The 22,834-nt window shown below is 40.0% G+C and overlaps 2 long non-coding RNA genes across 2 annotated transcripts in view; one reads left to right on the top strand and one right to left on the bottom strand.

The window, feature by feature from the left end:
- Window positions 1–21,051, bottom strand: LOC108447372. Its single transcript, XR_001862917.1, has 3 exons — window positions 20,930–21,051; window positions 6,553–6,807; window positions 1–4,179 (listed from the first exon to the last, which is right to left on the bottom strand). It is a non-coding gene; the product is annotated as an uncharacterized LOC108447372 (long non-coding RNA).
- LOC108447373 overlaps window positions 1–22,834 on the top strand; it is a 59,833-nt gene that overhangs the window by 19,753 nt on the left and 17,246 nt on the right. The gene's annotated exons all lie outside the window — the stretch shown is intronic.

Raw genomic sequence — 22,834 nt, 5'->3', positions numbered from 1 at the left:
TTTGTTCTCTGACTTCGAGATTTTATTTCCTTTTATGAAAGGAAATTCTTCATTTCATGAGAGGAATGAAGTCTTGCGATTTCAATGAGGATCCATTTGGCAAGGTTTGGTCCATTTCCATGCACTTCATGTCATCCCATGCTATTTTATTGTTTTCACTTTGTTTCAGAATTTTCTCTTATTTTTTTTTTAGCATTTCCTTTTGTCAATTTCTTCTTCTGTGTCTTTGTTTCACTTGGTTCGCTGATTCTGGGATTTCAGTGAGTATCATTTCAGCAAGGTTTGGTCCATTTCACTTCAAAAAAAGAACACCCCACTGCCCAAAGATTGCACTCTCCACAGCTTTCTCCTTGGCACCAGACTCACAAGAATGCAGCTTTTACTGCTCCACTTAGGGTTAGGGTTAGGCTTAGGGTTAAGAAAACCACAAAGCCCAGAGCTCCAGGGACACTACAACTACAAAAGGCATGCCAAGGGGAGCACAGCACTGCCCCAACATTGCTCCCTCCACACTTATCTCCTTGGCACCACCCTCACAAGAATGCAGCTTTTACTGCTCAGCTTAGGGTTAGGGTTATGCTTAGGGTTAGGTTTGAGAAAACCCCAATGTCCAGAGCTCCAGTGACAATGAAACTGCAAAAGGCATGCCAAGGGACTAGTCTGAAGAAGTAAAATTCTTGGTCTCACAGAAATTTAGAGAGGAATTTGGCTAATGATCACAATTTCAAGATCACATAAAAATTTCTGAAGCTGCTTTCTGAAGCTTCACATCCAAAGAGATTTTCCTGTCTACAAACAGATGTCTGTAAAAAGGAAACTGGAGTTATAATTTCGTTGGATAAACAAATGTTTTCTGAGCTGGAAAAGGCAGTCTTTATGCAATGAAATCCCAGCTTGAAGAGCAGATGTGCCACTTAAACAAACTCCATTTAACTGTTCCACATGAAAGGTCAAGATGTTTCAGTTCCTAAGGTAGCAGAGGGTAGCACTTGAGCATCCTGCTATATCACCAGTTGTGCAAGAAGTAAATTTTCAATTTTCAGTCTTCAGCTGAAATGAACTGAATGTTTCTTCAAGGGAAATATTGAAAAAATCATTGTGCAAGTCTGACTGTGTTTTACTGTAACCTACCTTCTTATTTTCATAAGAAGATATAGCCTCAGAGGGAACATGATGTAGCCTTTTCATATGAAGGCAGTGGGGTGTTCTTTTTTTGAAGTGAAATGAAGAGACAGGAGAAGAAACTAATGAAATGCTAAAAAAAAAAAGAGAAAGTTCTGAAACACTGTGAAAAAAAAATAAAATGTCATGGGATGACATGAAGGTCAGGGAAACAGACCGAAACTTGGTGGATTGATAAGCATTGGAATTGCAAGATTTCAATTCATAAAAGGAAATAAACTCTCAAAGTCAGAAAAGAAAAGGAAACAAAACGAGGAGTGGATTTATAATGAAATGAAATTCAGTGGAAAGAAATTAAAGAAAATTCTGAAATGAAGTGATTGTAATCAAATGAAGTGAGATGACGTGAAGTGCTCCCCTTGGCATGCCTTTTATAGTTGCAGAGTCCCTGGACCTCCAGGCTTTGTGGTTTTCTCAAGCCTAAAACCGAGAATTTTCTCAATCCTAACCCTAAGGGGAGCAGTAAAAGCTGCCTTTTGCTGAGGTGCCAAGCACATGAGTGGTGCCAATCAGAAAGCTGATGAATGTTGGGGCAGTGCCGTGCTCCCCTTGGCATACCTTTTGCAGTTGCTGTGTCTCTGGAGGTCTGGGCTTTGTGGTTTTCTCAACCCTAACCCTAAGCCTAAGCCTAACCCTAAGCAGAGTGGTAAAAGCAGCCTTTTGCTGAGGCTGAGGTGCCCAGCTCATGGGTGGTACCAAGCAGAGAAATGTTAAGGGAGCAATATTTGGGCAGTGCCACTAGTCCTGCTTGGTTCTGGTAAATCCTTAAATGTGTACTTCATAACTTAAAGAATGGAATCCAGATGCTACAAAGAAGAAAAAATAGAACATACATTCTTTTTTTTCCAGTACAATAGCTCTCTGTGTCACGATTCTTATTAAGTAGCAGAAAGAACATTACATACTAAATACTTGAGGTATAAGAAACTCCTGTTTATAAGGCTTATAAAAATTTCTCTCTTGGCAGTGTCTGTCTTGATGCACAGTTGTAAAAAGATCTTTCTCGGTTAAACACAGTGCAGTGAGGAAAAGCAAAGCTGTAAAAATTATTAGTAGGTTTTCTTGTGAGTATAAAAATTAAGTTCTTGCCACCAACATTTTATCAGGAATATTCATTATCAACATAAAATCTGATACTCTTCAGAAGTAAAGTCTATGTGTCTCACTTGGCTCTGTCTTCTGATACAGGAGTCCAGCTTTAATTTACAAGGGTGCATCCTTAAAGGTTGGCATTTTAAAGATAGTTTATGTATTTATTTTGGAAAGTCTGTTCATATTTTCAATCACAAAAAAATTTGTGTGGTTGAAGATTCCTGGAACGTGGTTTGAAACAGATTGAAATCTGCACCCCTTCCCAGTCCTATATCAAAAGAGCACTTCAACAGCTGTGGATGAATACCAGGATGAAGCTACCTGGTGTTAGCAACAGCTGGAATTCAGATGCCTCACTGTTCTACTGAGCTTGTCTGTTGTGATGTGAGTGGAGCTGATTCTGGTGGAAATATTTAAGTAGGAAATTTGTTCTCTCTCTTTTTAAATATTCCTCTTGATTTTTTCTTCTTACAGATAAAAATCTGCTCAGAGTTTAGTGGATGTGTTTCACCTCTCATTTGGACATTCTTTTGGGGACTATACCATTCGTATCAACAGAATTGCTCCAGTATATAACTAGGAGGAGAGGAGTAGATCTAGGATTCATAAAGTCTGTTGAGGTTGCCAAGTATTTTTCTTCCCAAAGGTCAACAAAACAGTTAACCTGTTTCCTTCAGGCCACTGGCATAGAAACAAATAGCAGTGTTATTTTCTGAAAAATTAACACTGTTCTGAAACAAATGACCCATGTTTCAGTGTTACACTGTAGGCTAAGGACTATGCTATTCCTTGTGGCAGCTTTAAGGGGGAAAAAACTCTCTTGCTTTTAAGATGTAACTTTTGGGCTTAAAATGTCTGTTACCTTTCCCTGAAGATGCAATGGCAACAAAAACAAATGCTGAGGTGCTGCATGCTGTATTTACACAGCCTATGGGTGCATTTCTTCTGTTCTAGTGTAACTCTTGTATAGTGAAAAGATGATTAGAAAAGTCTTTTCTGAACAGCCAGTTTATTGGTAGAGTCTGACAAGCTGTCTTTTCACATCAGGGTACTATAGATGTGAGACATCAATCACGGACTGTCAGGATGGATTACTACACAGGTAAAGTTTGCACTAACTGATTGAGACATGCTGGACAGGACTTTCTCCCTGTATTAGTAGCAACTGGTTGTTTTGTCAGGTGTAAGGTTTCACTCCGTGTGTGTAAAACTCCACATGCAGTGTATCATCACTCAGATGCAGCTGAATTGCCTTGGTGGATGTCTACCTCTCTTCATTGACAAGTGGGCCAGCTAAAGCAACTAGAATTCTAATGTAGGCACCATTTTGAGTTCCTGAAGGTAGGCAAACTAAATCCAGACTCAACTATGGCTATCAATAAAATGGATTCAGAACTGCACATATTAAGTGATCGCACCTATAAGTCGATATATGAGGAATAGTAACCTATATAAAAGCAAATGTCTATCTAGAAATAAACAAAATTCTTTAGTCTACATCTTTGTTGTCCAACCAAATGCTGAACAGAAGGTCTGAAAAAAAGCTCTGTACAAACAGCATAATTTCTAAAGCGTGTGCAGGAGTCCTGCTTCCAGAAAAATGTAGAGTAATGTATCTATGAATTTAAAGAGAGAAGAGCTAGTTTGGAATACTAGCTTGGTGGGGGATTAAAAACTATTGTAATGTGTAAGGCTTTAAAAAGTCTTACTGGCATCTGAAAATTCTGCAATAAACAAGATACTTTTTCAACTGTGCTTAACAGCATATCTCGTAGAGAACAATCCTCTTGTCCAGAGATTGTAAAGGAGGTACGTGAGGTTCTGGCTCTCTGTGTACTTTGTGTCATACTTTCTGTTCCTGTAGGTCCAGCCTTGTTCCTTGGGATACATGGTTGCACATGTCGTCTGCAAGACAGAAAGACAGGATCCAGCTGTCAGTTTTTCCCAACAAGAAAAGTAGAGTTTAAAGTCAAAACAGATATGAAGCAAGAATGCTATAGGAATAATAATTTAAAAAAAGACCAGTCAGGTATTTGTGCTTTGATCTAAACTGTATGAATGACAAAAGTGTGACAGGATGGTTTCTGAGTTATTAGAAATTTCTTACCTTTTAACAATGCTCATTCTTCATTTTTCTAGTTGTCTTGAAAAATGTCTTCTGGAAAGTCACTACTGATGATTAGATCTCAGTTCAAATCTTTTAAGTGTACCTTCAGTACAAAATCAAGAAACTGTGGCCTCTTATTCTTTTATAAATTTGGATAGGTGTCTTTCCTTAGATTGCTTATATCTGATCTAAAACTCTTCTGTTAAATTTGGTGAGAGTTCATAAACTCTGATGTTTGCAACTTTCCAAATGGTAAAGAGATTCAGCAACATATTAATAATCCAGTTTCATGTGATTTTTCTTTTTCAAAAAGAATGATGTCAGACATGAGGGTTCATAATGAAATTAAAGAACAGAAGATTGCAGATTAACAGCAAATATCTTACAAAGCAATGTCCTTATAAACAACTATGGCTGAATTTCAAGAATTGGGTAATTATGACCATTAATATAAACTTCATTTTAGATGCTGAGAAAAATTCCTTCTGTCACAAGAAATGACAGTCCTAATACAGGATGAACACACTTAATATTTGTGTGCTTAAAAAATAGCTATTTTTCAGCATATTTTAAAATATGCTGTTCATCAGTGTCATTAAAGTGCTATCATACTTTTGTACTGTATGTAAGGACAGTTTCTAATGCTATCCAGTATAAGAATAGTTTATTTTTGTTTACTTTAATGAAGATGTTTCTTCTAAAGACAGGGAGACCTACATAAAAGAGATGTGTGAACTATTTAAGGCTATTATGCCAAATTAGGGATTTTTAATGTCAAAGAAATATTTTGGATGCTTTGACTGCATTCATCTTAGTCTCTTTTGTATGCATTGAGTATGGAAGCTGTCAAAAGTGTTGAAAGTCTGACAGATTTTTTGAGCTAAGTATTTTCTTTTTTGACAGAACAGTTTGGTTTCTTGCTTCACTGAGCAAGGATGCTGTTATGTTTGGCTTAGTTCATTTTGAAGTCTCCAATGGTCATAACCCATAAACCAGAGTGACACAGGGCCATCAATCAACATGCAAAGACTCTTGTCTAAGCTTTGAATTCTTGAGGCCATCTTTGCACTTGATGTTCAGAGTTCAACTTGTGGAATATCAATCATTTTTATCATGTGATTGTGGAGTGCTGAGATTGGAGTTCCTGCCCCTTCTCCACGTTCTGCATATTTAACTGCTCTGTGACCTACCTGACAGCACTGCTTCTTCAGGTGTGGTGTTTTCACATGTAAGAAAACCTCTAAATGTTTTTGAGTTATACCTAAATGACATGGCATTCAACCAATGAGCCATGACTGAGCCTGTGTTTTGGTGGCTAAATGGCCACTGTATGAAGGTGATTTTCTTCAGGCTGATCATTCATTTTATTCTTTCTGCTGTAACACTAGCTAGTAGTTACAAGATAAATACTGACATATATGCCAAATTTAAAATTTGGCAAATTAAAATAGTGAAATAATCTGCTTCTCTGTACCTGTATCTATGCTTATTTCCAGGTTTTATGTATGACTCTGTGCTTTGCACCCTTTCCATACAGTCAGCTACTACACAGATTTCCTAAATTAACTGAGGGAAAACAGAATCTTTTAACTCAACTAAACTATTAAGAAACCGTAATCTAAATAGTACTGGTAATACTGTTCTCCATAAACTGGACCTGGATTTTGCCAACATGCTAAATTGTGGTTTTATCATACCAAGAGATTTGTGACTTTTAGTGACCAGTCAGTTTAGGGAATTCTGAAAACCCATATTTTACAAATTGGCTGATTCAATAAATTTGTTTAGAAATACCAAAAGCAGTTAAAAATTCCCTTCCCATGACCTTCTTATTTTGTGATGAAACATAACTGAAACAGAATTCAATGGGAAATTAAGTTTGTAGCTGATTCAAAACACTCTGAAGTCCCATTATGTTTTATGTCACTGATTATGGTGCCTTCAGCATATGATTGAAGCCAGGCATTTGCATAATTGTTTTGTTGTTTGGGGGGGGTCAAAAGTTTGAAAATAAAACTCCTTATTTTTTTCTCAAAGAAGATACTATTTTTTTTTCTTGCATAGCCAGTGAGTTTTAATATAACATTTATTGTAAATAGCCTGCACAACATGACCAATAATCACACCTTTCTATTAAAAAGTATTCATTTTTGTAAACCACAAAGACATACCTCTTGATAACTGCAGCTACTTGTTTCTCGTCACTTGAATGACTTTTTTTGCTCATTGTGCTCTCCTAGTTTGGTCTCTGCTGTAAACCTTGTAACAAACTGGAAGATTCTGAGTTTAATTTACAGGAATTTCTTGTGATTCACTGAGGGTTGCAATACTGTGTGAAGATGGCAGCTGCTGCTGGCTCCAGGGAGTTTTGTGGTTGGTGATGAAACTGTGGAGAGGCTGTTCCCAGGGTGTAGGGATGGGCTAATCTGAGACAAAAATAGCATAAGGGTTATGTGAATTTAACTGCCTAAGTAATAGGGGTCTAATCCCCTTGGACACCCCAATCTGACCCCTGGTTCCTTCTCCACAGGTAAGGAAATCTGTGGGTCATTCCTGTCAGACATGGGCAAACAGCTGGGAAATATGCTAAATTAGCATCTGACTTTCTTGAAGGACTCTGTGTATGGAACTCAGCGATCCCTTAGTGTGCAAAGACAGTGGATACGTCCCAATGCATGTAGGAAATGCAATTATGTGTGATAGTTATAGACAGAAAATGTAACAAACCCCCTCAATTATCTTCTAAAACTGCACGGAGCCAATTTCAAGACTTAGCACCTGAAGCTGCTGTCCCAGAACAGGCAGTGCAGGAGCAGATGACTGGTTTCACTTGTCAGCTGGCAGCCAACATTTAGCAAACCTATTTCAGAAAGTAAGGTCAGGAAACGCTCATATGAGGAGCCTTCTCACACTTGTCAGAAGTGTGGGCATTTCATGATACAAATGCAGAAGTAGGTAATAAATGAACATGTATTTTAATGTTAATGCTCACGCAAATTTTGAAGCCAAGTGATCACCTCTATTTAGCAGCTGGCGTTGTCAAGCCTTCCACCAGCATTTTTATAGGGATCAATATGTGGACTTTGTTGTTATACAGTAGGATTGTGTACTATATACTATTCGTTTCCTTTTCCAGCATGTAAAAGGCAACAGCACTACCTTATGAACATTCCTAGTGTGTCTCTAGATCTCCCACATGTCAGAAGTGGGTTGGAGCACTATCATGAGGACTGTTGCAGAAAGAAGCATTCTGTCTAAATTAAATCCAAGGACTCCATCTCACCTGATGTCATCTACAGTGACCTGAGCACCCACCAGCTGCCTTGTCCTGTCCCTGGTATCTGCAAGAAGCTAACCCAGTTGTGGGCTGCTGAAAGAACTAGAATTCTGTAAGATATCACAGCTGGATATGTGATACTAAATCCATAAGCAGATTTTCTTGCAACCTTTATGTTGTATTTTGATTGTAGGCTTATTTAAAATCCAGTGCCGAGGGAGTACAGAATAAAGTAAAAGAGAATGAGAGAGAGATTCCTGGCCCAGCAAATACAAGCCTGCACTCAAAGCCTGAATTACACTCATCGAGGAAGCCAGGTCTGCAGTAACCCAGGAACCTCCACGTGCCCTGGATCCCATCATCCATCCTGCCTTCATACCAGAGCTGGACCAGCAAGGCTGCACCAGGGAGTGTTTGTCCTTGGTCCTTGGCTGTGCCCCCTAAGATCCATTCAGACTGACTGTCCCTCAGCATCGTAATGTGGATTGTTCAGGATTTTCTTGACCCCAGGGATCTAAAAATTATTCTTAGCGTCACAATACTCTGCCTTGGGAGTGGAGCAATGGAGAGCTGGTAGGGAGCTAACCAGGCATTGCGTTCAGCACAAAACCTTAGGACATCAGTGACAGGTTCACTCGTTTTGAAGATATAATAACGCATTCAATTCTCACCTGTAGATGTCTCCCCGTAATAATCCTATCAATTTGTGGCAGGCATAAAAATTACATGTGATTAAATTCTGCATGGAGAGTGTAACTGTACAGTAGTGTGATTTTCCTTGTGTTAAAAAGTCTGTTGCAGCCATGTTGCACATTGCAAAAAATTAATGTTACAAATAAATTAAAATCTTACCCTTTTGCATTAGAGTCAATCCATTAATGCTAAGAGATACTGTCATATATATTTATGCAGCTCAAAATATAGGCATATACCTGTATGTGTATAGTCATTTATATGACTATGAACATGTGTGTGTGTATGTGGTGTATGACTGAAGGATATCTCAGGACTCCCATTGTGCTTACATTCCAGACCAAGATATTCCTGTCAGATCTGTGTTGTAGTTCAGAATGAGATAAAGCACAATATCACGCACTTTACATGTAAAATACAAAATGAGAGGAAAGGAATGATAAGTGCAATTTTTCCCTCTAAATTTCTTGGTATTTTGTCAAATGGACTTGGTTTTCCCTTTCTTGGTAAAAAACCACTGTGCTTCAGCAACTAAATGATTCAAGCCTGTGCAGTTTGCTTGGGGAACAAGCAGCAAAAATGTCCTTTGAGCAGGGCTCTGTGAGTGCTCAGAAGTGTTCCAGCTGGTGGACTACTGTCCTCACTGCATGTTCACTCCTCTCACTCAAAACCTAATTTTGTATTACCTCCCATGTCAACTGGTCACTCATCCAGCTCTCTTATTGTCTCTCAACAGGGGTGGCAAACCACAGGAGTAATCACATCCTCCGAGATTGAAGCGAGATAATTTTTGTTCCAATAAGAAAGACTGGCTGATCTCCAGAGCTTGTCTGTCTCTATCTGCTTCTCTGCCAGTCTTCTCCTGCTTGCACTCTTCCTCTGTTCTTAGATCAGTGCAGATGCCTTCATAACCATGGAGATGCTTTCGATGCCTTATTATTTCATAATGAAATTTAGTCTTTTTTGTTTACTTTTATCTTTAAAAAGCTCTTGAATCATGACACTGGATGCTGGGAGAATTGATATAGGAACTTGATATGAGATGAAGACTTTCAATCCCAAAAACTGCAATGCTGCACCAGGCCCTGATAGATCTGCTACAGACAGCAAGCATTGCTGGTTGACTCTAGCATGGCTGGGAATAGGTGTTTGTGGGCCTGCTCACAGCCAGGACAGGTATTAGATGCTTCTTATTTCTCTCACTTTGTACAGCTTCCTGTGCCAGCTGTAGCCACTCATCAGGTCCTAAAGCAACCAGCCTAATTTCAGAAGGTTTTTTTTCTTCCAAAACAATGGCTCCTCTTTGAAGCATGAAGCTTCTCCTAGCAGAGTGCTCTGATGCTCTCTGTTGGATTAAATGTTGGAAAGATCACCAGCACCTGAGGAAATCCCATCCTAGTGAGGTTTAGCCAAATGTGCTGGCTAAAATTTCATGCCAGGGATTTAAGCAACTTCCACTGCTCTGAAGGAGCTGCGTGGCTCTTCAGAGACTCCCTGGCGGCCAACAGGGGCCATCACACTACACGAGTGCTCAAAACCTTTCTGTAGATGTGGCAGTAAGCCGCAAGGCAAAACGATCACAGCTGGCCACTAATGACATGTGTCACATTGTCTGGAGAACAGTGGGAAAGACTTAGGGATAGATTGGAGGTGGTGCTGGGCACACTCACAACTGATCAGGAGCTGATTGCAAATGTGCTTTAAATAGACCTAAGACTATAAAAAGTCAGTTTTGAGAAACAGGAATGGGGTACTATAACTCTTTGATGTAGTTATAATCCATAAATTAAGATAATACTTTTGGAGCATATTTCTATACTTTCGATATCCTTAACAAAACATTACATGGAAGTCCACAAATCAATTACAAGTTGTTCAAAGAATTTATTTCTTTAAAAATATAAGCAGAATACTTTCACTAGAGGTCCTTTATTTTTCTTTTGAAAATTATTTCCTTATCAGCTTCTTTGTGCAGTCCATAAAGTGGAAAGGCAAACACCTTCTATATTTGCTACAGGTAACAATCTGATAACTCAGATTGATAACCCAAGATTGATTAGCACATCTTAAGTTCCAGCTTTAGACAATTTCTCTGTCTTGAGTTTCTCGAATGTAAAGCTAGAGCTTGTATACAGGTTGTAAAATTTGCATTATCATTGTTCCTGGTGCTCTTAAACACACAAGTAGAGAAAGATTTTTAGTGTATTAAAAAGTCCAGAAAGAATTTGAGGTTATCAGCATCAGTTCTACAAAATCTATAAATAATTTTAAAACATAAGAAAATAATTTTTGGATTTCTCAATACTAACTTGTTAATGAATTTAACTGCTCCATTGTCTATTTGTTCCAGTTCAAGCAGTAGAGTGATTTTGCAATATATATTTTTTTCCATATAAGAATTAAACTTTTACTTCACATGCTCTTCTCATTGCTTTCTCCCCCCCCCCCATCTATGATTCTGAATTAATTCTGGGTAATTCCTTGGTAAATAACAGACAGATACTTTTTCTTTGACATATAAGAGGCAGGTACTTTTAGAAGTATGGTTTTGGTTTGGTTTTTTTTTTTTTCCCTGATCTCACTGCTTGCTCTACAGGACTTTGAGGACCTGCATTTATTTTCACCACCATCAGAGAAATCACTTAGGTGCTTAAAGGCTTAAGTGCTTTACTGATTGAGCTTTTATTGCGCTGGAGAGTACCAATTAAAAAAAAAAAAAAAAAGTCCCGTGCTTCCCTCATGATTCAAAACATCTAAAGGAACTGAGCACCATACAGAGAAGTTTAACCTTTAGAAAACATTTTGTGAGACCATGCAAAGGGTACTTCTAAAATCTAGTGAAACGCAAAGGGTACTTCTAAAACCCTTAGCATTCATCAGCCGTTGTCTCGTCTATCAAAACACCCAAGTTAATTAAAAGCAGGAACAAAACCCAAGAAAAACAAGGATCCGGCCTTCGGCAGCTGGCTCCGGTAGATGGCACTGCTCTGAATAATTTGAGCAGGAACCAGCGATTTCTGCAGGATGCTCCTGGCCGGCACTTGAGCAGCAGCGCCGAACCGCCTGCAGCTGCCGTCACGCCGGCGGGAGAAGGCGTTTGCATTCTCCTGAGAGATTTTTGCTATATTTTGTTAACGTAATCAAGAGTTTGTTGCTAGCGACAAAAAAATAATTGTACCCACTGCTGTAATCGTGATTTGCTGGCTGTTGCTTGTACCTGTTGCTCCACTTCATAATAACTCTTCCTCCGCTTCACTTCATGATAACTCTTCCTTCTCCCCGTTTTGGTTTATCAGCAAACTCAGCCTTCATTCTGTCAAGTTACTGGTGGTGGTGTCAGCGATAGGAAATGTCCTTTCCTGATAGCGTGTGGGTTGCTTTGAGAGATTTTGTCTCTGCTGAGGGGTGAGTTTGCTGTCGTATGTGTGTGTGCTGCTGATTTACTTCCACAAAGGGAAGCAGGGACCTAAATGTTCCCTCTACAAAGGCCCTCAGGGACTGGAAAATTTAACTTTCAGATACCTTAGTGCCTAGAAAAATCCTTCGTCACAGAAGCTCAGGCTTCCTTGAATGAGAGGACTTTGGTGTTAGACTGGACTTGGTGCTCACGTTTGGGGTGCACAGAGTTCCTTTTCTGGTTTTGTTTCCTATTTTTATTGGTGAATTCCCTTCTCAAGTTTGGTGCTTAAATCACACCACTCTTTTCAGGTTAATAATCAGGGACATTTTTTGGATCTGGGAGCAGTTTTTGACTGCTGGCTTTGGCTATTACTCTGATTTCTTGGGTGGGGAACTGTGAGTGCCCTCAGTACCTCTGAGCTGTAGGGGAAGTAGACAATAATATGAGGAATGGCTTTGACATGAACTGCTGAAGGGAGTACACATCTTTCCTAGGATTCTGTAATTTGAGGGACCTGACTTTTAATTAGTTCTTGTTATCAAGCAGATGAGAACTCTGAAAATAGACCCCTTCCTTCTTGTTCCCCTGGGTATAGTAAACCACAGACATTCTGGGTCCTTGTGCTGGAAGGACCTGCAATTTTTCTGCAAGTTGCCACAATCATCTGGGATGAACTCTCTCTATGGGGTAGATCATTCTCTCCAGTCTGAGAACAGCATGACGAGTCCTTGTCTTTGTTCCCTTCTTTTGGATCTGGTCCTCCTCAGCTGGGAAACAAGTGCTGTTTTAAAGTGGTTTTTTTTCCTGAGGTAGTCATTGACCCGTTGACTAAAAACTGGACCTGAGTAACTGGTGTAATCACTAGCCTATTGCACAGATTATTCTCTCAACATCTACTAAGACAAATTACATAAAGTGGAATGAGTAGACTGGGAGGATCACAATCCTACAGCCTTGTTGAAATTTCCATTACATGGTTGGAAAAGGAGGAAGAAATCTTCCCAGGATTTGGTGCTCCAAGAAAGTGGAAGGAGAATATGTTTGGAGGTGAGGGTAGTCCCCTCCCTTGTGGGTTGATAGACCCTTTCAGGAGAGAGCAAGGCTGCTGGCAGTAGACTAGATGTCAGCCCTACCTTTCTCCATCAAGCCCTTGTTGTGCAGTTCAGGCAGCTCCCTGCTCAGTATGCAGGTTTTCATAGTTCCTACTTTTAGCCCTGTGTAAGATCCTGCTCTCTTCTTCTGCAGGTCCCAGCCTTCATTGTATCCATTGTCCTTTTTTCTTTTTTTAATTTTTTTTTTCTTTCTTCTTGCCATTATCTGGTTTTGTTTCTGTTCTTGAATGAAAGACTTAGAAATCCCAGTTTCCCCGTTTTTCCCCCTTTTTTGTCATCTTCTGTCAGCAAAGCCCAGGGGCAACTTGCTGGTAATGTGCTGTGCAAGTCCGCAGGCTCTTGAAGGAAACAGCATTTTTTTTTTCTCCTGATCAGTTTGAGTGCTAGGAAAAACAAAGTGGAGTGAAACATCTCTTTAATAGACACTCAAAGGCCAGACTCTTGGAAGGACTCATCCCCTGATTGTGAGGTTCTGGGGATAATATCCCTAACAGGAGAAACCTGGCAACCATGTCCATTATTTCTTTGACACAACCTTATTCAGCTATTTGTGAATTGTGTTCCATCTTGCTGGTGCTGGCCAGACATGGAGGTTGGGCGAGTGTTGGCTTCACCAGGCTGTGCTCGGGGTGACTGCATAACCAGAATTGGGTAAAGCACAGACATTAGCAGACGAAAATGAAAACTTAGGCACTTTTTTATCACTTTCTAAAGGCTCAAGAAAAACAGCTTTCACTGAGCAGTCTTTGTTCCTGCAACATTTCTATTTCTAAAACTTTCAGTGGGAATTTGAGCTGGTGTTTTCCAAGTGCATACAACAGCTGGCTTACTGTGCTGTGTGTCACTCTTCAAAAAACCAAAATAAGACCAGCCAGAGACTAGGAAACACTGAATTCTCCCCCATCTCTTACCCCAGGCAAACAATTCCCTAAAAACAAATTTTCAGACAAGTAAATATGAATATTGTCCATTGCCATTTCCTACTGAGGTAAGTAGTTTGAGGTCATCTTTTCTGTATTTACAATGTATGGCTTAAAATACAAACACCCTTTGTGTTTTGTTATTGTTTGCACGACTGAGTGCTTTCATAGATATATGCAGCAATAAAGGATGGCTTAGAAATTAAATATGAAAAGACTGCCACTGGGGAATAGAGTGCTCTACCAACCAAGACACAGCCTCCATTGACCAGGCTCACAATGTAATGCTCTTTTTAAAATGTATTTGATGCAGGGCTGAAATTTATGCAACATAAGGGATGATGCAAAACTCACCATCCAGTCCTTTTCAGCCTTTGGTAGAAACTTTGATCATTAATTTAATAATATATTTAGTTGTCTAAATTTGTAAGGTCTGCTGCAATTTTGCCTGAATGTGAAAACAGACCTTTCTGGGCACCCTGTTCTTACTTTTTTTTCTGTACAAGAATGTCATGACATTTTAAAACCTGTGGGTACTTTCTTTTCTTCTGCTCCTTAATTGAACAGCAGGGTACATTTTTAACTGCTCGTTCACTGTGGTTCTGGAACATGCCCAACACAGATGTCTTTCTTTTGTCGTTTCTCTTCCTTCCTCTTTAGAAATTTTATTGCCCACACAAACAGGTGAAGCTCAAAAGGGTTTTTCTTCAAAGAAGATTCTAATTCTTGTGTCTATGTTTGCCAATTGCAAAATGTAATAAATGTGTTTGCCTCTGGGCTTGACATAAGCCTCAGATATTAATTTTGGAACAAGCATTTTCAGAGTTACTAGGCTGCAATTACAGTTGTGTTAGCACATGTGCATTATTTAGTTGAAGTCAGAAACCAGTCTTCCTTAGAATAAGCAGGTTTCAGGTCCAGTTTGGCCATTCAAAATGTGTTAATTGCTTGACAGAGTAGGTTATCTCATTATGGATTGGATTAAATTTTGTTGAAATGAGTAGATCTTTCATTTAATATAGGTTTATGAAGATCATGGGCATACATTTCAGCCTCAAGGGGAGGCAGTCAAGGCAGCTTGGAAATGTAAGTGATATGTGTGGATGAGCTGGGTCTATCTATTATTTTGGCAGTATAGGGTATTTGAATGAGAGAATAACACTAAATGATAAAGGAAAAAATCACAGTGAATATTGTATAACATCTGTGTGTGGTCATGACAAGAGTGTACAGTGCTGAGGTATTGGATTGAAGGAGTGAGAAAAAACCTTCAGTGTTCAGTCTGCCTGACTTTCATAGAAGCTTGATGTTGTATATCACAGTGAATGTACAAAATCACAAAACATCCCAGAGTTCCCTGATGTGATCACCAAGTTTTGCATGGAGTAAAACATCACATCTGTTTAACAGGATTCTGGTGACCTTGGCCCTTTTTGTCCAGGGCTCAAATGCCTTTTTCTAACCTGCACACTTTTTGTAGCTCAGTTTTGCATGCATGTAATGTCCATGTCTATGTTAATATTCAGTGTGTATCCAAATTGCCGTGGTCCCAGAAAAGCAAAAAATAACCCAGCATGATTAAGACTGGCTGTAAGGGTGGGAGTGATGGGGTTTGAGGGTATGAAGCACCACACATGAGATGAGCAGGCTGAAGCTTTGTGGCTGGCTGAGCTTATCTTGCACAGCTCTCTTCTGCTTTAGGAAAAAAGTCTGCTCACCCATGGCCATGTTTGACATAAGCCTCAGATATTAATTTTGGAACAAGCATTTTCAGAGTTACTAGGCTGCAATTACAGTTGTGTTAGCACATGTGCATTATTTAGTTGAAGTCAGAAACCAGTCTTCCTTAGAATAAGCAGGTTTCAGGTCCAGTTTGGCCATTCAAAATGTGTTAATTGCTTGACAGAGTAGGTTATCTCATTATGGATTGGATTAAATTTTGTTGAAATGAGTAGATCTTTCATTTAATATAGGTTTATGAAGATCATGGGCATACATTTCAGCCTCAAGGGGAGGCAGTCAAGGCAGCTTGGAAATGTAAGTGATATGTGTGGATGAGCTGGGTCTATCTATTATTTTGGCAGTATAGGGTATTTGAATGAGAGAATAACACTAAATGATAAAGGAAAAAATCACAGTGAATATTGTATAACATCTGTGTGTGGTCATGACAAGAGTGTACAGTGCTGAGGTATTGGATTGAAGGAGTGAGAAAAAACCTTCAGTGTTCAGTCTGCCTGACTTTCATAGAAGATGTTGTATATCACTGTGAATGTACAAAATCACAAAACATCCCAGAGTTCCCTGATGTGATCACCAAGTTTTGCATGGAGTAAAACATCACATCTGTTTAACAGGATTCTGGTGACCTTGGCCCTTTTTGTCCAGGGCTCAAATGCCTTTTTCTAACCTGCACACTTTTTGTAGCTCAGTTTTGCATGCATGTAATGTCCATGTCTATGTTAATATTCAGTGTGTATCCAAATTGCCGTGGTCCCAGAAAAGCAAAAAATAACCCAGCATGATTAAGACCGGCTGTAAGGGTGGGAGTGATGGGGTTTGAGGGTATGAAGCACCACACATGAGATGAGCAGGCTGAAGCTTTGTGGCTGGCTGAGCTTATCTTGCACAGCTCTCTTCTGCTTTAGGAAAAAAGTCTGCTCACCCATGGCCATGTCCCTTTCACCTGGGTGTTTGGTAAATACTTAGCAGATGAATGTGCAGAGAGAATTTTACTGAAGGAGGAGTGAAGGGAGAGATAAACACTGAATAGGCAAATGTTGGAATTTGAACCTAAAACATCTTCAGAAGTTACCCTGGCAACAGCATCCTGAAGTTCAGGGGTGGAGAGGGAGAGAGAGACCCTGTCCTGAGGCTGAATCAGTGAGTTGCCTAATCTGGGATAACCAGCATCAGGGAAGGTGTTTGAGGATGGATTGTCCTCTGAAGCTGCTACTGTGCAGCTTGACTGTTGCACATTATTCATTCTTCAGCTTTTTAATGAGTAATTTTGAGTAGCCCAAGAAGGGCTCTAATCAGGTTCAGTGGAAGTCTTTCCACAGATTTTGCCTCTCTGCAAGGATAAGGTCCTTGAATCGTGCACTGCTGGCTGGTAATTCTCAGAAGGAAGAAGTTGAATTAGTTTTCCTTCTTCTTGCAGCCAACAGAGTGGAAACATTTTATGTCATCTGCTTTGGACCTTGAAATGGGAAAGGTAAAACAAGAGCAGGATGCAAGTAGCAGTATGAATTATAAGGGAAGAGTATTTACGGTGTAATAGAGTCACCTCCATGTTACTTATGTAAGGGTGGAAAAACAAAACCAGAAACTTAAACTTCTTCTTTTTGTCTGGGAATTCTTCTAAACAAATCATTGTATCAATGATGACTAACCATTCTACTGGCTTCTCTTTACTGGAATCACTTATAAAACCCCAACTCTTGGTTTGTCGCACAAGAGGCCAGAAGATGTAACTGCCTGCATAAGGGGAAAGAAAAAAGGTGAAATGCCATTAAAAAGTGAATGAAGTCTTGCTGCAGTGGAGCTAACTTGGCATCTCTATTCTGTTCTCTTTAATATTTCCAGAACCATGCCAGCTCTGTGCAGGTGCTCCAAAGGTCACCAGGCTCATATGGTCTCCATGAGATGCACTGTCTGTGTATCCCCATGCAGGACGATGCACCAGCAGCTGGTGCCTATGTGACTCATGTTTCTTTGAGCAATTTACCAGGTACTTGGCTGAGATATTCTGAAAAGAGCTGATAAGGGAGTTTGGTTTTCCTCAGGAGACCAAAGCACTTTGCTACTTTGTTAGTAGAGCTATGAGAAATAAACAACCCCCTAAACATTACAGCCAAGAGAACTACACACTCTCAGCTTCCTGCATATGATGCAGGGACTGTTGCAAAATGATTTTGGAACTGAAGGAGCTTAGGAACTTTGTGGTTTCAAAGTCGGTCCTAGTCAGCACTAATGACCAGTTATTTGCAACTAGCTGGTGGCTGTTCCTGTTTATTCGTTATGAAAGATGTATTCCTGCGTGTGAGATGAGAGAGGGAAAACACTTTCCTATTGCCATCTCTAATAAAGCAGTAAACATTGTTGAATGGCAGAGTAAAGAATATGAATTTGATTTGTCCTGCAGGAGCTTTCTGATGCAGAAGTGAATCTGTCTGGTGGCTGAATTATTGATGAAGGTTGTTGTTTTTAACCCTAGTGTATTGCCTGTGATGTGGTAAAAATAACTTCTTCACAGGTTCTCATCCTGATTGCTGGCCAAATGTTATTCTTGATTGTCCATCTGTGGCTGCTATTAACTTAGACAAGAGTCACTGCCATGGCTCCACAGGTAGTAATTAGGCACAATTTATTTTTGTCCTAGATACATCCTTAGTGGTAAGTATTAAAATTTGCATAGAAAAATTTTTCATCCTTAAATGTCAGTTCTTCTCATAGTTTATAACCAATAGATTGTGGCTTGCACACAGCCCACGCACACAGAAACAACAAAGGATCAGAGTAAGTCTTCCTGCCTTCCCTGTCTTCTTACCCTTTGACGCAGTTATTTGTCATGCAGATACATCAGAAGCACATCCTGTGTCTGCCTTCTTTAGTCTTTGCCTACACAACTGAGAAAGTATGTTGGGGTAATTGCAAAGCTATGGATTTATTGCACACATTGGACAGCAACAATCAAAATACCAATATGCCATCAGTGAGTCTTGAGACACAAGCCAGATGGAGCTGTGACTACTTAAGACACCTTTCTTAGGGGTTTAGCTTCATCTTCAGATCAGAGATCCATTCTTGACTATTCAGCCCAGTAGAGATGAGCTGTTCCCTCTCTCACTGCTGCATTTCTTGGTGTTTGTTGCAAAATTGTATAAAGTCCATATTTTTTGTTTGACCCACCACACTACACTTAACAAAGCAACTCGTAGTGATGATGCTGAAAGGGAGTTATTTTCCAATGATGCCTTTTCCACAGAAGCCTTTGGACACATTCATAAGAAAAGGAAACCCAAGTGTACACAGCCCTACGAGACTGTAGGGTACAAGATGAAATGAATGTGGGTGTGGGGCACATAAACCAAAAATCAGAGCATGTTTACAGAAAAGATTTCTAGTCTGGTGAGAAAAGCTGCATCCTCTGTGGCAGAGAGCCTTGCCATTGTCATCCTGTTTCTGAGCACAGGTTTGCAGCAGCTTTCTGCTACAATGTCTACACAGACTTCCATGAAGATGCGCTTATTGAAGCCAAGGTCCTTCCTGTGAGCTACAGTGTTTTGACATAAAGGGTCTTTTTGCTGTTTTAAACAGCTGGGAAGAATATTTTTAAAAAGTCAGGCTTGTGGTTGATGAATAAAACATGGCTCAATGTGATGCCATTCAGCAAGGGAAGCTGTGGAATAACTTAAATTTTTGCACACATGGATTTTGTATACTGGTAAGGACGTGAGGTTTCATTGTGATAAGCATTGAAATCTATTATAAAGTTGTGAATATAACAGGGCACATAAGAAGTAACTATCATTAAAAATGAGAGTGAATTGTTCCTGTTAGAGGCACATTGAGCATGGCTATTAGAAATACTTTCTGCCTGTTGGGAGATTTTTCTTTCTCATTTTTCCCTCCCCAAGCTCATCAAAGGATAAAAGCAGAAAAAATTGGTGTAATGGGTTTATTCTTTCTTTGTGCAGTATTTGTGGAAGCTAACAGTAGCAAAAACCCTTTGTAGGTTAAAATAATAGTTCTTTAAAAAGCATTCAAAGAGAAGTACATGGGCTGCATTAGAAAAAAAAGAAGGTTGCCTGTCATTTATAGGCTGGTTGGGTTTCAGTGGGCTCCCAGAGTGCTCCAGAAACATGTGTTTAATCTGCCACATACATACCCTCAACTGATAGCAAGCTAGACTTCATTAGAATAGCTGTTTCAAGGGAAATGCCTTAGATATTCAACAGAGCTGCATTTTTCAGTTTTGTTTTCAATTTTACAGAAGTCATGGTTAGTACCTCATTGTCCTGGAAGACAGTCTATATTGTGCCACTACTTTGATGAGCTGGTTACTAGGCCACTGCTGCTAAAGGTACCCTGCAAACCTTTTTTTTTCCAAAATCAAGCCAACTGTAGCACTGCATTGAACAGGTTGAGTGGTGATGTCAGCACATGCTTAAAACTGGTGGTGGCCTTGGGTGGTTAGCCTTGTGTGCTCACTCAGGCATAGCCAAAATAATTCATGTTAAATCATGTTGCTTTCTTCTCCTTCTTCCTTTTTTTTTTTTTAATTTAAGTACCTCTGCCTTAAACTTGCTCATTCCACCTTTTAAATATAGCTTTTGGAACGCTAGCAACTTGTGAGACATCCAGTATGTTTATTATTTAGTTGTAGTGGTTTATGATCTTTCCTGGACACTACTATATTTGGAAAAGTATTTATGAATTTATCTAGACTCCACCTATGAATTGAAAGGACAGCTGCACAGAGCTATTCAAAACTTTTCAAAAATATGCTAATGAAATGCACAATCAAATAATCAACAAACAAAGAAATGGCAAAATTCAATACTGTCATTTTTAAAGAGCTGTGTGTCTGGCAGCAAGACAGTATTCATTGCTTTGTGAACACTGAGTCAAGCTGAGGACAGTGTGTTTGGGTTTAAGTAGTATAACTTATTCAGGTTAAAGTGCTTGCAAGATGGGACCTGTGGGATCATTTTCTGTAAGTGAAAGAAGAATTCCTAGTTACCGTCAAGTTGTGTCTGGTCTTTCCAAAGCAGTTAGTGTATGTGATGGCTCCAAAGAATCCTGAAAATTGCCTTGGGCTCTACATGAGCTTTTTTTGCCTATTTGATCTCTGGATTCTTATCTGGTCTCAGAATACTCATCACACTGAAATTTGTTATTTAATGTCTAATTTAAATGGCCAGAAGAATTAAGTAGATTTAGATTATGTTTAAGTTTCAGTCCCAAGTAATTTGCCACAAATTTAGTATTACTTTCCCCTGTGGTGTTTTGACCCTGGCTGGATGCCAGGTACCCACCAAAACCCCTCTATCACTTCCCTCCTCAGCTGGGCAGACAAGAGAAAATACAACGAAAGGCTTGTGGGTCGAGATAAGGAACAGGGAGCTATCACTCACCACTTACCATCATGGGGTCCTCCAGAGGTTGCAGGTGGATCTCTACTTCGCTGTGGACTTCCATGGGCTGCAGGGGCACAGCTGCCTCACCATGAGCTGCACCACGGGCTGCAGGGGAATCTCTGCTCTGGTTCCTGGAGCACCTCCTCCCCTTCCTTCCGCACTGACCTTGGTGTCTGCAGGGCTGCTGCTCCCACATACACTCACTCCCCTCTCTGTCTGCAGTTGGTGTTGTGCTGTAACTTTCACCCTTCTTAAAATCTGTTATCCTAGAGGTGTTGCTGTCGCTGATTGGCTTGGCCTTGGCCAGTGGTGAGTCTGTCCTGGAGCTGGCTGGCACTGGCTCCACTGGACATGGAGGAAGCTTCTAAAAGCTTCTTACAGAAGCCACCCCTGTAGTCGCCAACTATCCAAACCTGGCCTTTTCTCCCAGGCAACCAGCGACAGGACAAGAGGATGTAGACTTAAGCTGCACCAGGAGGGGTTTAGGTTGGACTTTAGGAAGAAGTTCTTCACAGAAAGGGTGATTAGACATTGGAATTGGCTGCCCAGGGAGGTGGTGCAGTCGCTGTCCCTGGAGGTGTTTAAGGAATGTCTGGATGTAGCACTGAGTGCCATGGTCTTGTTGGCATGGTGGTGTTCAGTCATAGGCTGGAGTCAATGATCTCAGAGATCCTTTCCAGCCTCACTGATTCTGTGATTCTGTCCCATCCTTGATCCTCTCCAATTCACTTTCTATCTCTCACACACTGCTAAAACAGCTCCTGACAAAACCTCTCATGAATAAGTCTTTTTAGCAAAGGCCAAACCAGCAACTTCTCTATTTGACTAATAAGTATCCCACTGTTCCTGAACCAGCTTGTCACTGGGAGGGGACATGAGTATTTTACAATTACCTGCAGCCCTTTCTCCTCTTATAGAGTCTGCCTCACCTGAGATAACTGTAGGTTGCCAACTTAAATGGTAGGTCTACATGGCTCCGTTAATTCATTGCTGTCTGGCCTGTGGAAGTTTTGGGGAGAGTGTTTTAATGGGGAGCTGAGAAAGATCTTGTTACTTCATGAGAAGTGCACAGTCTTTGTCAAACACTTGGTCTTCATCAGGCTCTGGGTTTGTTTACTGCAATTTTACAGAAAGGAAGTAGTATATATTCCGTGAGAATATGGCCACAGGTAGTGCCTGGATGTTGGTTTGGTTTAGAAATCTGGAGAACAAAAACAAAATAGGTGAGCAAATCAGGGTGCCTAGGTGTTTGGAGAAGAGAGATTCAGGAGCAGTGATTTACTTCTGCATTGATTAACTGTATGTGAAAAGGCTTTCAAGAAGATACAAATAGTGAATTGCCTGTCACTGTGTGTTTGGTATTTAAGTTGTTTTATTTTGATGTAAAGCAATGACAACATGGCTGGGCTAAGAGAAAGAGAACTGACTGTGACTAAGAAATAAAATCAGACCAAAGGCTGAAAATGCTAAACCAATGAGAATATGATTGTAAAAGATCAACATCTCTAGGAGGCACCTAATTTCTGGCCACAGTCTCCTGCAAGATGCTGTTCTTTCCACAGAGTTTAATTTGCAAATTATCTTTCTTTCTCTGCTAATGTCCTGCAGTGTAACCCCCAGCCCCATCAATAAAAGATGTGGTGATGAGTCACACATTCATTGCAGTCATTGCACCCGCAATAAAAATACAGTCTCTGACAGTTCACAAAATACAAATCATATCAGCATGCTGTTAAGGTTGAGGATACCAAGCAGTAATTTAGGGGAAAAAAGACATTAGATGGTGTAATAGTCTTGAAATTGAGTATTAGACACAGATAAAATTCAGATTTCGGTTTATAAATAAAAAACATCTGGGTGTGGTAAGCCTGGGAATGTTGGCTCTGCCCTACTGCAACAGCAAGATGCA

Source organism: Corvus brachyrhynchos, unplaced genomic scaffold (genome assembly GCF_000691975.1).
Source record: "Corvus brachyrhynchos isolate BGI_N302 unplaced genomic scaffold, ASM69197v1 scaffold83, whole genome shotgun sequence".
NCBI lineage: Eukaryota > Metazoa > Chordata > Aves > Passeriformes > Corvidae > Corvus > Corvus brachyrhynchos.
This window is presented reverse-complemented; position numbering and strand designations above follow the sequence as displayed.